Source organism: Salvia hispanica, chromosome 6 (assembly GCF_023119035.1).
Source record: "Salvia hispanica cultivar TCC Black 2014 chromosome 6, UniMelb_Shisp_WGS_1.0, whole genome shotgun sequence".
NCBI lineage: Eukaryota > Viridiplantae > Streptophyta > Magnoliopsida > Lamiales > Lamiaceae > Salvia > Salvia hispanica.
In genome coordinates, this window is record NC_062970.1 from 14261152 (window position 1) to 14274071 (window position 12920).

Consider the following 12920-nt stretch of genomic DNA (forward strand, 5'->3'; position numbering starts at 1 on the left):
CATCATGATTAACTTAGGGAAGAAACAAAGTAAAAACAAAACGGATATTAAATAGAAAACGGAATTGTATAACCAAAGTTGCTACTAACACATCCCTAGAATCCTATGAGTTTAGTTACACATGACTGAATAAATAAAAACATAGATTGAAGGGAAAGCAATTTGAACATAAAACTAAAGCAAATAAAACCCGTAGGTTGAATCCTTGTCGTTCTTGATGTTCTTGAAATCCTTCTTCAACTCCTTGCACAATTGAAGTACTCTAGCTTTTGATCTCTATGAATGTGTTCTTGTTGTGTGTAAAAAACTCTTTTGATGAAGCTTGAGGTCCTATTTATAGGGGAAGATTATTCCTCATCATAGAAGGAAAAGATCTTCAAAATTTGGTAAATCTTGGAGCAAATCTAGGACTGGTCGGATTCACCGCTTTCTCCGGCTGGTGGCCGCGCACCTTGGCCGGCGGTCGCCGCGTTGGAGTCCAGAGACTCGATCTTTCGGTGGCGGACCGCCACATGTCCTTTCCGGCGGTCGCCGGGCGAGACTCTTCTCCTAGCGTAAATTTCCGAGGCGGGCCGCCACATAGCTCTGACCGCGCGGGCGCCGGCGGTCGCCGCACAACTTCAAGCGGCGGTCGCCGGTCGCCGTCTCCACTCCAGCATTTCCAGACTATGCGTTTTTACTCCCCTTTTCGGCTCAAATATGCACATTTCTCACAAAACACGTCAAAATACCAAAATGTATAGAATATGCAAATAATGGACATGTAGAGTGATTTTGATAACAAAAACGGACCAAATAATGGCCTTAAAACAGTGCAAAATCCGGGCGTATCAGTCTGCTACCACATTCTCGCACCCTTTTCTGTCTTTGATTTCCACGTCAAACTCCTAGAGTAGCAAGATCCATCGGATAAGTCTTGGTTTTGCATCCTTCTTTGCAAACAAATGCCTAATAGCTGCATGGTCAGTGTAAACAATAGTCTTAGTTCCAACAAGATAGGCCCTAAATTTATCAAAGGAATAGACAATAGCAAGCATCTCCCTTTCAGTAGTCGTGTAATTAGCTTGGGCATAATCTAAAGTTCTACTAGCATAATATATGACTCTAAAAATCTTTTCCCTCTTCTGCCCTAAAGCTGAGCCGACTGCAATATCCCTTGCGTCGCACATGATTTCAAATGGTTGGCTCCAATCTGGCGTGATGAGGATGGGAGCGCTGACTAGAGCTTTCTTCAAAGTCTCAAAAGCCTGCAAACAATCGGAAGTAAAATTAAATTTCACATCCTTCTCAAGCAATTTACAAAGAGGTTTAGAGATCTTAGAAAAATCCTTGATGAATCTTCGGTAGAAGCCTGCATGTCCTAGAAAACTTCTTACTCCCTTTTCATTGGATGGCGGTGGGAGTTTCTCGATGGTTGCAATCTTTGCCCTGTCTACCTCTATCCCTGCAGAAGACACTTTATGCCCCAGAACTATACCTTCTTTCACCATAAATGACAATTTTCCCAATTAAGAACAAGGTTAGTTTCTACACATCTCTGCAAAACCTTAGCTAGATTGTCAAGACAATGATCACAAGATTTACCAAACACAGAAAAATCATCCATAAAAACTTCCATCACCTTTTCAATCAAATCATGTAATATGGCCATCATACATCTCTGGAAAGTGGCAGGGGCATTACACAAACCAAAAGACATTTTTCTATAAGCATAAATACCATAAGGACATGTAAAAGCAGACTTATGTTGGTCTTCGGGGGCAATTGCAATTTGATTATACCCAGAATAGCCATCAAGAAAACAGTAATAATCATATCCCCCTAGTCTATCAAGCATTTGATCAATAAAAGGTAGAGGGAAATGATCTTTCCTAGTGGCTGCATTTAACATCCTATAATCAATGCATACTCTCCATCCTGTAGCTACCCTAGTGGCTATCATTTCTCCATCCTGGCCGGGTACTACTGTCATCCCCCCTTTTTTAGCTACTACTTGCGTAGGACTTACCCACTCACTATCATATATTGCATAAATAATCCCTGCGTCTAGTAACTTTATCACCTCTTTTCTTACTACATCTTGCATAATAGGGTTAAGTGTACGTTGGTTTTGCACACGAGGTTTATACCCTTCCTCAAGTAAAATTCTATGCATGCATGTGGTAGGGCTAATTCCTTTTAGATCACTAATAGACCATCCTATGGCAGACCTATACTTGTTCAAAATGCATAAAAGCTTCTCACACTCTTGCTCACTTATTGCAGCGGATACAACAACAGGGTAAGTGTTTTTTGGCCGTAGGAAAGCGTACTTGAGATGGTCGGGAAGAGGTTTAAGCTCTACTTTGGGCGGTCCCCGTGGCTTTCCCACCGTTCTTCTCTTTTCTGCCTCTTCTTCGGGAGTGCGTAACGGCAAAAATGCATTCCCCATTTGGGGGATTCTTTCTGGTAGCACTTCCAATTCTGCAATGATGGCACATACGTTAGCATCACAAGAAGATAAATCAGTGTTAGGAGTAAAAGAATTTGTGAGACAAGTTTCAAGAGGGTCCTGGTTTTGGAGATAAGTGACTTCCACTTCTCCAACACAATCGGTGACGACTTGGATGACACTGCATTCTTGGTAGCCTTCTGCCCCTTCTTTTCCATGAAATTTCAGGGCGTCGTAGATGTTGAAAGTAATGCTCTCATCATGTAGCTTTAATGTAAGCTCTCCCTTTTGTACATCTATCATGTCTCCCCCAGTAGCTAAAAACGGTCTTCCAAGTATCAAGGGAACCTTCTTGTCCTCCTGCATGTCAAGAACAACAAAATCAGCTGGAAAAATAAATTCTCCAACTCTTACCAAGACATCTTCTACTATCCCCATTGGTGTTGTTGTACTCCGATCTGTCATTTGCAGCGTGATTGAGGTGGGACGGATGCTTTCAATATCAAGTTTCCTGTAAAAAGACAAAGGCATCAGGTTAATGCTAGAGCCTAGATCACATAACGCCCTACCCTTTACATCATTCCCCAAAACACAAGATAAAGTAAAACTCCCTGGATCTTTGTGCTTAGTGGGTAATCCATTCTGGACGATAGCACTGCAATTCTCTGTTAGGCCTACTGTCTCGTATTTCCCCCATTTCCTTTTTCTTGCCACCACATCTTTCAGAAATTTGGCGTAATTGGGCATTTGTTGCAGGGCTTCTACTAGTGGAATGTTGATGTGGACTTTACTCATTGCTTCCAAGAATTTGGCAAACTAACATCAAGCTTCTTGCTCTGCAGCCGTTGAGGATACGGAACAACGATACTGTTCTGTGCGGGACTGTTTGGCTGCTGCTATCCAGCCGGCGGGCCGCCGCGATGAGGTGTGGCGGTCGCCGGGCTTCCGCCAGTGGCCAAGCCTAAATTCTCCTCGACCTGCTGAGGTATAGATGGCGGACCGCCGTGTTGGGGTGCAGCGGACCGCCGCACTGCTTCGTCAGATTCATTCCCAGGCGGCTTCTCTGCTTCTCTTCTCCTCATTCCTAGATCTCCTGCCTCTGGCGGCTGATATGTAGTTCCACTGCGCAGCTGTATGGCGTGGCATCCTCCTCTCGGATTAATCTCTGGCAGGCTAGGAAGGGTACCTGGGGTGTGCCTGCTTCCTATGGTTGTGGCTATGATCCTAAGATTAATTTCCAGCATCTCAACTTGAGCAACTAGGGGTGCCAACCCTCTTTCCAAAGTGCTTGTGTTTCTTTCTAGATTTTCCAACCGCTGGTTCGTCACATTTCTATGTTCGAAAACTTCTGCGATGCAGATTTCCAGCATATTCTCCCAAGTAGAGCGGGGTTGATCTTCCATACCTGCACATAATTCAGACGAGTTATCAGAGCAGTAATCTTGTGCATCATAGGAAAATTCAGAGCAGTTTGGGTCGTAGTATGATCCCCCATGGTCGGAGTTATAGTATTCATTGCTTAACCCCCACTGATGTTCGTTGCCATATGGATCCTCCATCCCTACAGGAAAATCCATCATAGAATAAAAAAAAAAAAAGGAATTAAAATAAAAGCGGTTAAAATCCAAAGTAGCAAAATTATCCGTTTGAAGATATCACTCCAAAGTGAATTGTCTTCCCCGGCAACGGCGCCAAAAACATGATGCACTTTTTATTAGCACTAAATAAACCTGCAAGTATACAAAGTATATATAGTATAGCTAAAGGTTAGTACCGGATATCGAACACGGGGAAGACTAACACAAAGTGTCTATCCTCTACTGAGACTCAATCACTATTTGGAAAAACATTTTGTTTTGAAAAATTTTGAAAAATGGAAAACAATAGAAAGCACAGATCAACTAATAGCAGATAAATCAAGAGAAAGACAATAGAGATAAGGGAATCTCAGGGATGTGTGTTCACAGTTATGGTTATACAAAATTCCAACTACAATACCCTAGCACAGTTATTACTTTGATAGAACGAGTCACCTAGGTTATGCTCATGCGAAACAAACGTTGATTACAAGATTAGGGTTGTCGATCCTAACACGTAACTCCAAAAAGCTCCTAAGACCCTTAAAAAGTCCTCACTCTCAATTAACAGTGTTGTTTTAAAGGAAGCTAACTGTAGTGTCTACTAAGTGGATCTAACTCGCTAGAACTCTGTCACAGTTATGAAGCAAGTTATATTAAATCATACACGATTGTGTCACTCAATCATGCAGCATCAAAACTACTTAGGGAAGAAATAAAATAAAAATAAAACGGATATTAAATAGAAAACGAAACTTGTATGACCAAAGTCGTTACTAACACATCCCTAGATTCCTATGAGTTTAGTTACACATAATTGAATAAGCTAAAAACATAGATTGAAGGGAAGTCAATTTGAACATAAAAATAAAGCAAATAAAACCCGTGGGTTGAATCCATGTCGTTCTTGATGTTCTTGAAATCCTTCTCCAACTCCTTGCACCAATGAAGTACTCTAGGTCTTGATCTCTATGAATTATTTTGCAAGTAGAAGTTCTCTCTTTTTTGATGAAGCTTGAGGCCTTATTTATAGGGAAAAGCCTTGCCTTGTTGTAGAAGGAAAAAATCTCCAAAATATGGTAAAACTGGGCGCAAATCTAGGGCTTCTCGGATTCGCCGCCTTTTTCCGGCGGACCGCCGCACCTTGGCCGGCGGTCGCCGCGTCGGATTCCAGAGAGTCTGTTCCCTCGGCGGCGGACCGCCGCACATCCTCCGGCGGTCGCTGGGCGAGACTTCTCTTCCAAGCACATTTTTCCGAGGCGGACCGCTGCATTGATCTGCCCGCCGGGCGCCGGCGGTCACCGCACACGTCTGCGGCGGTCGCCGGTCGCTGTCTGACTCCAGATTCCCAAACTTGGCGTTTTGGCTCCCTTTTTCGGCTCAATTATGCACAGTTCTCACAAAACACGTCAAAATACCAAAATAGACAAAATATGCAAATAATGGACGTGTAGAGTGACTTTGACATAAAAAACGGACCAAATAATGGCCTTAAAACAGTGCAAAATCTGAGCGTATCACTTCTCACTGTCATTTTGACATTTTCAACACATCTATCTATATCTATAACTATATAAATGGCGAGTTTTGGGAAGTTTTGTATAATTATTTTATGCAAGGGATGTAAATATAATTATTTTTATAACTCTTAGAATTTTATTAATAATATTTAATGCATTATACTAATTATCATATAATAAGCATTATGTATCCAATAACAAATTTAGCGTAAATACTATGCGTTAGTTGACATAACATAATTAACACTGTTTAATTCTAATTAATTATATGAATTATGAATTAATTCTTAGGTTACATTGAAATCAATACTGCATTAGAGATGAAAATAATTAGGCTGTGGAAAATGAAAAGATTTAGGAAGAAGAATGTGAAAAGATTATAAAGTATTTCTTAATACTTTTTTTAACTATAAATACTACTTTCGAGTCGGAATTGTACATCCCTAGTTGATCGTCCAATTGTCTAGAATAAACACTATCGAGACAATATTCCACCAGCCTGAAAAGTTTAATTCTAATTAACTATATGCATTAATTCTTAGGTTACGTTGAAATTAATACTGCATTAGAGATGAAAATAATTAGGTTGTGGAAAATGAAAAGATTTAGGAGGAAGAATGTGAAAAGATTATGAAGTATAATCTGAATACTTTTTTCAACTATAAATACTACTTTCGAATTGGAATTGTACATCCAAAGTTGATCGTCCAATTTTCTAGAATAAACACTATAAAGGCAATATTTCACTTGCCTGGAAGAATATATTATAGTTCATTTATTTAACATTTTATTTGTCTTTTCTCTATTCTTATTGCAGATAAGTGACAGACCAAGGTGTAGTCGAAAATCTTCATAATCTGCTGTCAACGGACGCTATCTCTGTCTCCAGTCCTATTTTCTGGAATAAACACTATCAAGGCAATATTCCACTTGCATGGAAGAATATTTTATATTTCAGTTGTTAAACCTTTGATTTGTTTTCTCTCTATTCTATTCTTATTGCAGATCAACGATGGACCAAGGCAGGGGCGGAGCCATGGTGGGCCAGGGGACCCTTAGGCCCCTCGGCCATTTTCATAATTAGTAATATAGGGATGTATTCATATCCTTTTCTCATCTTTTGTTTTATTCTCCTTTTTAATCTTGACCCTCCATTTTATAGATCTGATGGCCCAAAATAGAGGCTGATTAATTCAATTTTAATCATTAAAAAAATCGAAAAGGGCCTAAATGGTATTCTTATTGGAGTTGGTTATGGTAACTTGCTTAATTATCTCCATCAAAAGATTGCAGCGGTTATTTTCTACGATTTCACAAATCTTTCTTCTCTTTCATCGTTTTTTCTCCTAACATTCTCCATTGCACAAAGCCGCCGTTCTGCCTCCTTCTCTCAAAGCCGCCGTCCTTCCTCCTTCTGTCAAAGCCGTTGTTCTGTCAAATTCGCTTTTATTGGAGCAAGCGTGTATTCTTCAACAATGGAAGAAGGTAATTTAAGTAATTCTTATGTTGATTCTAGAAAATATTTCTTCTCTTTTACCTCTATTCTTCCATTATTCTCCCAGTTACGAAAATCATTGTGTTAGAATTGATGTCGATTTTTTCTTTTTTTTATACTTCTCATCGTCGCCATATTGGAGCAGCCCCGTATCGTGCCATATTATCGTTTTCATGTTCTTCAACAATGGAAGAAGGTAAGTTGTTATTAAATTGATTATGTAACTTGAAACTATCCAGTAGGCTTTACCGGTAATTGGTGGATGTGGTTTATGGTTTAGTGTTTATTTTGTTTTCTCGGCTGCTGTGTTATGATGTACAAATAGTAGTCTTTTCTGTATTGGAGCAGCCCCGTATCGTGCCATATTATCGAATTCGTGTTGTTCAACAATGGAAGAAGTTAGTCCAGTAGGCTTTAGCAGTAATTGGTGGATGTGGTTTAGTATTTTGCTTAGGCGACAAGTCTCATGTATTAGGGTTTAGTGTTTATTTTGTTTTCTCGCCTCTGTTATGTTGTAATTCTGGATTTATATAATGTACGAATAGCAGTGTATAATGCATTCTTTCTTATATGTAATGTATGGTTGATATCATATAATGAAAATAAATTCTGATATGCTTTTATTTATGTATAGTGTTCGTTATACTGTTTCAAATCAAGGGATATCGCTTTTCTATAGTTTTATTCGTTGGTTTGAAACGGACATTGACGTGCTTCGTGCATTCGTAGGTGGTTTGGAAGAACTTTGTAATTCTCTTCAAGCTGGAACTCCTCCAACGTCGGCCTTTGAAAAGAGGCGCATGATTGAAGAGTTTTATGGAATACCAAGGCCTGAAGTAGTAGAGGTCCATCCTTCGGATGTTGTAAAGACCAAGGGTCATGCTAGCAGCTCCGCGAGCCGACTGATTTCAAAGAGAGAAAAGGCTGTAAAGGAGGCTATTAGGCCTCTTAGACGTTGTAAGGCGTGCGATGAGTTGGGCCATCACGACTCTAGAAACTGTCCAATGCTTAAAGAGATGGCGAAGGAGAAAGAGCTTAGTAAAGGCAAGAGGAAAGCTTGATGTGTTTTGTACCTAAAAAATTAGTTTTCGTCTTGTATTCAGTTTTATTATTTGTTTCGTTGTCTTAGTTTTATTATTTCTAGCGCTGTGAACATTTTATGCATAATAAATTTGCATTTTTCGGGAGTTAACGTGCATTATCGAATAATAGCCTTGCATTAATAATGATTTTCTGTGCATTACTCCCTTTATTTATACCATTATTCCATTACTTTGTTAACGTGCATTATCGAATAATAGCCTTGCATTAATAATGATTTTCTGTGCATTACTCCCTTTATTTATACCATTATTCCATTACTTTGTTAACGTGCATTATCGAATAATAGCCTTGCATTAATAATGATTTTCTGTGCATTACTCCCTTTATTTATACCATTATTCCATTACTTTGTTAATGTGCATTATCGAATAATAGCCTTGCATTAATAATGCTATTATGTGCATTACTCGGTTCATTACATCCATTATATATGTTGTGTTTACGACATCAGATACTAGTACCAAAATATGCTTCTGTTAGCAAGTAGTTCCGCATACTATGTATGGATCAAAACAGACATGGCAACAAGTCATTTTTTTCCCTACCAAAATTAGTTATCCAAAAAAAACATAGTGCTAAAAGTAATATAAATAGCATTTCCAATGATTATCCATACGATCAATCCAGTTCATTCACGGCTTCCTTCTGCCGTGGAGTTAGGCTTTTTATACAGGCAATGAACTCGGTGGGGGTTTGTCGACAGTAGAGGTGATCGACTTTCTTTCCCCTCGGCTTCCTCTTCTCTGCGTCTTCATGAGACGAACTAGCCTCGGCCCTTTGCTGTTCAGCCAATCTCTCCCTGAACATTTGGGCAATTGCAATTGCAAGAAGATCATCCACTGCTTCGTCAATATCCAACCTTGGCAGCTTCGCTGCTGTCCAAAAATCAGTAATGTATCGCATTAATGCACAACACTAACTGTATAATGTACAAAGGTAATCAAATAATTCACCAATGAATTAATGTATCGCATTTGTGAATTAATGTATCGCATTAATGCACAACACTAACTGTATAATGTACAAAGATAATCAAATAATGCATCTGAATTAAAACTAAATTCATAATGTATATCAGTCCCTACAATAATGTACATATAGCATCAAATAATGCACAAATTAAAATCATAATGTACATTTAACATCTGAATTAAACAGACGGATGTAGCTTCAATCTAAAACTTAATGCACAGAACTTCCTACAATAATGTATACATTCCATCAAATAATGCACGACATAATATAACATTCACTCAACAAAAATCCATAATGTATACCTAGTTATGCACAAATGAATATTAAACCAATAACAAATTTTGTTAACAACTCCCTACAATACTGAACAAATAGGACCATACAATGCACCGACGATAACAACATTCACTCATTTACATGCATTTTATCAAACTGGTTTATGTAGCTTCAAACAAAAACATAATACACAACAATTCATACAATAATGTACACATTGCATCAAATAATGCACAAATAAATACAAGATACACTCAATTACAGGCTGTCCACATTGCTCACCTGCAGTCTGGGTTGGTTGGCATCTGAAGGGCCTTCCTCGTTTCGTCATCCTAGATCTGTGACACAAACCAAAAATCAAATCGGGATACAATCTTCTCTCCAAAATCGCCCAATACACAATTGTAAACCAGTTATTAACTACAAACTTCAATAATGGACAGAAACCTAACACAAAATAACACAATTTTACGATTTACAAAAAAATCGACCAAAACAAGTGCGAAAAACCTGAAACTATTTGGGAGAAAACATTGAATCGACGATTAGGTGGTGTGTCGGCGGTGAAAATAGGCGATTAAGAGTGGGTATTACGAAAAATTGAATCATTAAAGCCCTACCTTGTTGTCGACTTGAACTGGAAGGTCGCGCGCGAAGGGAGTGAGGTTTCGACTGTGAAACGGCGGCAGAAGCTTGATTTAACGGCGAAAATCGACGGTAGTGTTGATTTCCGGTGGCTTGGAGTAGCGGCTAGGGTTTGGAAATGGGGGGAATTAGAGGAAACGAAATTTAATCGTGGGTTTGAGGAGTGAGGCGGTTGGAGTGAGAGAGAGAGTGAGTAGATGGAAAATGGCGCTGAATTCTCGCTTTTTCCGTTTTTATTCATTGTTGTTTTACAATTATACCCATATAATGCATAGAATGAACCTAATAATGCAACACGGGATCAATTTTCCCCTTTTAATCTAGTCCATCCATTTTATCAATCTAATGGATGATATTAAGAAGGAAATAGTATCTAAAGGGGTAAAAGGAGCTTAATGCTCCCCTATATATATATATATATATATATATATATGTGATGGATATTGTAGAGAGAAAGAACGGCACGCGATGGCGAAACCACATTTACGTATTGGAATGAAGTAAAAACCTACTAGAATGAAGTAATATATTCTGGAACGAAGTTAAATCTTCGTAACATGTTAGTATGACTTATTTACCTTCGGATGAATTAAAATAGGCTCGTGATGAAGGCGAAAATAATTTATAAATTTCTGTATCTTATCCATAAAAAACTAGATCTAAAAGCCCTAATTTGGTAGGGTTCGGTGGTTCGGTCTTTAAGAGTGGATTTGTGGATAATGGGACTATATATATATATATATATATATATATATATATATATATAGGATTGTGTTAAAATGACAACATCTCTTAAAGTAACACCATACCACCATTCCTAGCCAATCATTTGTACATGTGGACGAATAATAAGCTGCCATGTGGCAATCATAAAAATTGTTCAAGGATAAATTTTCACGGACTGCAATATCCAATACACTAGACTGCAATTTTTCCCGACTGCAATATCCAATACGCTAGACTGCAATTTATAGATTGCAGTGTAGCATTTATACTATTGCAGTCCTAGCATACATAATATTGCGAGTCTAGCGTGGTGTCACAAAGTCATTTTAAGAGTGTTGTCATTTTAACGCACTCCTATATATATATATATATATATATATATATATATATAGGGTTTTCATCTACCAAAAGAAGTCCCTAAGTATAGAAATACAGACCATATATGAACCGTTAGATTTGGAGATTAATGGCCACGATCTGGAATGACTCATCGTTTTTGTTGGATCATAATAAGACGGATTTGTGTCATGTGAGGGGCAAATTAGGAATCAAAAAAATTAGGAACCGTCACCTACTGTTTTAATGGGCGGATTTTATGGGATTTATTAATATTGACAACAACTTACATTTTCATTTCCTACGCTAGATATTAGGTGAGAGAGAGAAAAGGTTTATCATTTCTTCAAACCAAATAACACAAAATCATTCACTCCTAAACAAAAAAACCCTAGTAATTTATTTCACACGCTTCAACGAAATCGGCGATATCTCTCAACAGCGACGCTTCTTTAGCGACGACGACCACTCGCTCTGCCGGAGCAAGGATCGTGGACGGTAAAGGTTAATTAAACTTTCTAATAATTTCTATTTTTAGTTTTGGGTCAAAATTAATTCACGATTTCTGGTATTTTTATTCGCTATCCATAAGTGTATGAAAGGATGAAGGTGAACAAGAAAGAAACACAAAACCAACCTCCGAAAAATGGTATTTGGCCACCTAGATTTGGGTCATTTCGGTGTCGATTGTTTGGATGTTTAAATTTTGCCCTAATTTTCTAACCTTTGTTGTGTTTCGAATAGCCGCTCAATCTGGTTGGCGAACTTTGAAGAACAATTGAGAGGGAATCATTAATGGCAAAGGCGAGGCCTAAGCAAATATGAATGGTCCTGAAAAAGGTACTTACCGAGATGTCTTTTTCAGTAATGGAGAAATGTGAACTAAACTTTAATATTTTTTGTTGGAAATGGGTAATAGATTTACAGAGAAAACTCAGAATGTCTCTCAAAATTTCATTTCATATACATGAAACATATTAGGTCATATATGTAACAGTTTTGTGTCATGTTTACAAACTGTTATTGTTTCTATAAGTTGTATTCAATTTGGAATCACCTAAAATAAATGTATGGTCACTGATTAGCATTGGAATAGTTTTATGGGTTACGTAGTATAGCAATATATGAATTAGATCATGTTTGTATCACTTTTATGTCATAAATGAAATATATGAATTGGGTCATGTTTGTATCACTTTTATGTCATAAGTGACTGCAATGTTTATTTTCTCAGATGGAAGTCAACATGGGTGAGAGAAGACCATTGGAATTGTGGACTATCGACTAGATATAAGGGCGTGCTTCAGTATTTAAGAGCTAAAAACTATTGTGTTGAAGTTAGCTGAAAATAATCACAGCTCCCTTTCCAATAAAACATTGACATCCAAAAATTATGCAACGGACAACAAGAAAATGATGATCGATGTTGAAAAGATGGTAGCAAGCTACAAAGCTTTTGTAATGGCCATGTAATAAATTTTGGATTTAAAGTATGTTTCATTGATATAATTATATGCGTATTTAACATATGGATTTTCAAACATTTTGTCAATGGGTGATACTTTAAAATGACATTGGATTTTATTGTTTCTTCAAATTAGATTTTAATATGAATTATTTTTCAGACTCTATGACTAAGATAAAATGTGCTAGTTGTTTGATCTCTTCTGAAAAGTAAAAACATAGTATAAGATGACTCCGTGTCATATTTCGTAGATGTTAGAGTCATTTTGTGCAAAAAAGATAAAAATAAAATCATTAATTTGTTGTGGCAATATTTGTAAAGTAACTAAGCAACTTGTGAGAAAAAATTGATTATGTAAATTAGCAGTTCA

The 12920-nt window shown here is 37.7% G+C and overlaps 1 long non-coding RNA gene across 1 annotated transcript; it reads left to right on the forward strand.

Moving 5' to 3' along the window:
* Nucleotides 1–11689: 11689 nt before the first annotated feature.
* On the forward strand, nt 11690–12526 carry LOC125192811. Its single transcript, XR_007171474.1, has 3 exons — nt 11690–11734; nt 11830–11925; nt 12320–12526. It is a non-coding gene; the product is annotated as an uncharacterized LOC125192811 (long non-coding RNA).
* The last annotated feature ends 394 nt before the right edge of the window (nt 12527–12920 follow it).